Source organism: Coenobita brevimanus, chromosome 45 (assembly GCF_032717465.1).
Source record: "Coenobita brevimanus isolate Jiangsu-jjx chromosome 45, ASM3271746v2, whole genome shotgun sequence".
Lineage (NCBI taxonomy): Eukaryota > Metazoa > Arthropoda > Malacostraca > Decapoda > Coenobitidae > Coenobita > Coenobita brevimanus.
In genome coordinates, this window is record NC_136998.1 from 504,578 (window position 1) to 509,967 (window position 5,390).

At 43.8% G+C, this 5,390-nt stretch overlaps 1 pseudogene; it reads left to right on the plus strand.

Moving 5' to 3' along the window:
• The window catches only part of LOC145398383 (zinc finger BED domain-containing protein 5-like), a 1,984-nt pseudogene extending 890 nt beyond the window's left edge, over window positions 1-1,094 (plus strand).
• Window positions 1,095-5,390: the final 4,296 nt, after the last annotated feature.

Sequence of the window (5,390 nt, forward strand, 5' to 3'; positions counted from 1 at the left end):
TTGGAGGCGTATTTGGCGAAGCACAGTATACCTATCAGCAATAATACTGCAATGGCTGCTGATGGTGTAGCAGCAATGGTCATCTGCTACAGAAGATTAGCCACTTCACTCAAGGAAAAGGTACCGTATGTACGTATTGTTCATTGTGTATTGAATAGACACCACCTTGATGCCAAGAAACTCAGTGGTAAACTGCATGATGCCTTGAAAGTGTGTATCAGATCAATTAATAAAATCAAAGCACATCCACACAACTCGAGATTGTTTGCAATGCTGTTTGAAAAGAATTATGAAACTCTGAACCAATTATTTTTGCACACTGAAATCGGGTGGCTGTCGAGGGGTGACAGCTTGCAAAGGCTTGTAGATTTATACAACTCAACTGTGCAGTTTCTAACAGATGTAAACCCGTCAGTATGTGAAGAGTTTAAAAAAATGTAAGAATTCTCTATTTTACAGACCTATATTCAAAATTTAATGAAGTACAGAATCGTCTGAAGGTTCACGGTGTTCCATTTATTCAGGCCAGGCAACACTATTTGGCTTCCAGCCCAAAATAGACCTATTCAGAGCTTCATTGGCACGTAGAAATTTTCAGTATTTTTCAAACTTTCGGCGACTGGCAGAAAATTAACATATTTCAGATAGTGACCCGCAGATAAACACAAAGCACCTTGATGAATTAAGGGAAGACTTTGAAGTATGCTTTGAAGACCTGGCGAAACTGCACGTGACTGCCTGGATTCTTACACCTTTTGATATGGAAATAGGAAATGCAGAGACTAACTCTCAGTTACAGGAAAAACTTGCAGAAATGACCATGGGCCTCGAAGCAAAGGCATTCTTCAGAAGTAAAAGCCTCAGTGACTATTGGAGTAATGTAAATACTGGTGCTAAATACCCCCGGCTTTGTGCAGCTATTTTCCCAAGTTCTTACATGGTTGAAGCTGGTTTTAGCCATGCAGATGCACTCCTAACAAAGTAGAGGAACAGACTACCAGGAAGAGCGTGGTGACTTACGACTAAAACTCACCAATTTCCAACCAAACATCAGTGCCCTTGACAACGCTCATCAGACGCATCCTTCCCATTAATGATATCAACAATTTCAGTAAGAAAGGTATGTTAAATCTTTTATGTTTAATATTAAATATCACCTATTTTTATGAAGTCACTAATTATTATTATTATTATTATTATTATTATTATTATTATCATTATTATTATTATTATTATTATTATTATTATTATAAAGTGTTAGGAGAAACACACTGAGGTAGTTTGGTCATGTGGAGAGGATGGAGAGTAAGAGACTGACGAGGAGAGTGTATGTGAGTGAGGTGGAGGAGGGGAGAGGGAAAGGGAGGCCAAGAATTGAGATGGAGGGATGGAGTGGAGAGGTATATGAGAGAGGGGTGTGTGAACTGGGAGCAGGGCAATGAAATGGCGGGGGACAGAGTGACATGAAGGCGATTTGTTTGTGGCCACCCCTTACGGGATTAAGGCGTCTGGCAATTGATAGATAGACAGACAGATTATCATCATCATCATCATTCATCATCATCCGGACCTCCTTTCCCACCCAAGGGCAGGGTGAGGAGTAGCAATGACCAGACAGCACAACCTTGCCCAATCCAAATAACCCACACTTCCGTTCACTCATCATGCAAGTCCCCGGAATCCTGGCTCTACAGGATACACCAAAAAATATTCACCACATTCTGCATCTTCACACAAACGTATCCACTTGAGTCAATCCGGACGCTGCCATGCTCACAAGGGGTGCCAAAATCCCTGATCATGCATTTCTCCTCACAACATTCATCCAGCCAGCTCGATCTTTTGTCAGTTCCCTAGGCTCACCGACTTCCAAACCTTTCTTCCTGAGACACTCATCCACCGTATCTCTCCACCTTCTCCTTGGCCTACCTCGTCTCCTTCCTCCTTTAAATTCGCTCAGGTAAACCTTTTTCACCACTCTATTGTTTTCCATTCTTTCCACATAACCATACCATCTCAGGACACTCTTCGATTCTGGTATCCACCGACTTCTTCACTCCACACCTTTCACGAATCACACTATTTTGTATCCTATCCACTCTCTGCACTCCACATACATTCCTCAACAGTCCCATCTCCACTGCTCTTACTCTTGACTTTTCATTTTCATGCCACACCATAGTCTCACACCCATATGTTAGAGCTGGCATCAACACTCCCTCATGTAAGCCTCGTGCAGCTGCAACACTCAAGCCTCTGTTTCTTATCAAGGCCTTCATTGCACCAGCTACTTTTCTTCCTTGTGTCACTCTACTTTCCACTTCTTTTGCATTTTTTCCTCTCTTTTCTATCACTGTACCCAGGTATTTGAACTTTCTCAACAATTCCAGTCTCTCTCCATTCACAGTGACATCACACGGGAGTCACCTTCTCTCTCAATAACCATCACTTTACTCTTCTCTGCATTTACTCTCAAGGCACGACGCTCACAGGCATCAACAAAACTCTGCACTAGCCTACCAAGTTCCTGTCCGGCACTTGCAAGCAGTACTGGATCATCAGCATACAACAAATTTGAGATATTCCACCCATCACCATTCATTACCAACGCCATCCCTCTTTCCATTACTCGTGTTTTCACTTCCTTCATCACCCCATCCATATATATATTGAACAACCATGGGGACATCACGCAACCTTGTCGCACGCCCAAACTGATTGTGAACCATTCACTTAGATGCCCATTAACCCTTACACATGCTTCGTTACCATCATAAAAACTCTTGACAGCACCTAACAGCTTACCATCTACACCAGACATGCGCAAAACTTCCCACAATCCCTCTCTGTCTACTTTGTCGTATACTTTTTCCAGATCCATGAATGCCATAAACACCTTATGGTCCTTCTCACAAGCCTTCTCTGCTCTCTGTCTCACTGCAAATACATGATCCACACATCCTTTGCCACTCCTAAAGCCATCCTGTTCATCACTCACTAGGACTCCTGATATCTCTCTTATTTTCTCTATAATAATTCTTCCATATGCCTTCCCTACCACACTCAATAAACTTATGCCACGATTATTCTTGCTCTCACTTTGCTCACCTTTACTTTTTTTTCTTGTGCAATGGTACAATCACAGCCTTTTTCCACTCTGCAGGCACAGTTTCACTCATCCATGCTTTCTTACATATCTCCAACAAGCACTTCATTCCACTCTCTCCACTGCACTTAAGCATCTCTGCATACACCTCATCAACCCCAACTGCTTTCCTATTTTTCAGCCGTTTTACATCGCTCTTCACCTGTGCAAGTGTCACGTCTCCTGGTACTGCATTCCTTCGCTGCACACCCCCAAAACCAACTATGTTTAAAGCCGCTCTGCTCTCTCTATTCCCATTCATCAGGCTTTCAAAATATTTTTTCCATCTGGTCCTTAGATGGTAGGGGGATGAATATAGTTTTGAATGGCGAGTTGCTTGAGGAGGTAGAGTGTTTTAAATATCTAGGGTCACATGTTGCTGTGGATGGAAGAATAGATGCAGAAGTGAAGTGTAGAATAAATGAAGTAGGAAAGGTGCTGGGAGGAATGAAAAAAGGGTTTAAATGTCGTTCACTTAGAATGGATGTAAAGAGAAGGCTGTATGAGGGTGTTGTGGTACCGACTGCGTTATATGGGGCTGAAACATGGAATATGGGTGTAGCAGAGAGGAAAAGTTTGAATGTAATGGAGATGAGGTGTCTGAGGAGTATGTGTGGAGTGACGCGTATGGATCGAGTGAGAAATGATGAAGTGCGAAGGAGAACTGGAGTTGTTCGGGAGATGGCTGGTAGAGTTGAGTAGAGGGTGTTGCGATGGTTTGGGCATATGGAGAGAATGGATAATGAGGGATTGGTGAAAAAGATAACTAGATCTGATGTGAGAGGTGTAAGGCTGAGAGGAAGACCACGAATAGGATGGATGGACAGTGTGAAGAGAGCGCTGGATGCGAGAGGGATGTCTGTTGAGCAAGGAAGAGTGGCTGTGCGTGACAGAAATAAATGGAGAGAAATTGTGAATGAATAAGTGATGACGCAGCCCTGAGGGGATATTCTCCCGCATTTGGTCTGATCAGCTAATCAGGTCAGGTGCTGGTAAGGGGATGAGTCTGTTATGATGTGGCAGGGGTAAACCAGCTCTGCTGTCGGGTCCTGGTGCGGATGTCACTGATTGCATTGCGCAGTTGACCCTTGTGCGGTGTGGTGCGGTGAGGATCTGTCCATTCTCCCCTTTGGGGCTATGATGTGAATGAATGTGTTTGAATGGATGAGTAAATGGGGAGTGTGTCGTCCTGTCTCGGCTACCTCCCTTTCCTTGGGGGAAGCAGCCTAGGTATATAGATAGATAGATAGGTCCTTACTTCATCTCCATGGGTTAGTAACCTACCACCTGCATCCTTCACACTATCACATTTCTTTCCACTTTCACTATTACATTTCCGCACCTCTTTCCAGAATAATTTCCTGTTTTCAGAGTAGTTCGCATTAATTTTTCTTCCTAGATCATCATTTACCTCCTTCTTTTTCCTCTTCACTAGTCTCTACGTGCTTCTTGCTCACGATATACTCAGTTATTTCAACTGAACCCCTATCCTATAACCACTTTAGCCACTTCTTCGTCTTTTCATCCACCGCTCTCTTAACCTCCTCATCCCACCATGCCGTACCCTTCTTTTCTGTTGATACTCTTGCCACACCACACACCTCTCATTCCTAACTAAGCAATCCCTATATGCATTCCACAGGCCGTCCAGATCCAATTCATTCCAGTTCACTGAATCTAACTCGTCCTCTACTTTGGTCCTGTAATCATCTGCCACTTCTTTGGTCCTCAGCTTCTCAACTTTCAGTCTTTCACCCTGACTGCTCTTCTCTCTCTTGATCCACCTCACTCCTCTCAGCTTGATTATTAGCCTATTAATATTTAGTGGTAGATGGGGGCGCTCACCATCCACTCGCTCTATGTAGTGCTGCTCTCGGGTGTCTGCCCCTTCCTACCCTCCCTCCTTTCCTTCCTTCCTCTTCTGTCTTTCTTTACTTCATTCTCTCCTTGTCCTTCTGCCTACGGGTGACTTTACACTCCCTCTTTCGTCTTTCCTTCATTCTTTCCTGTTCCTTTTGCCTGTGGGTGACTATACTGAGTGACAACCCAAATAGTTCCCTGAACACCAGGAAACCATTTACTACGCTGGGTGGTAACCATATAATCAAATTATGGTGCCTGGTGGTTTAGTGGGTAATTGCGGCGCTCCAATCGGATTGAGCCGGTGAAGGTTTATATCCAAGGGATGGTTGGGGGTTATTGCTCACGTAATGCCACTCAGGGATGAATGAGGCTGGTCACTCTC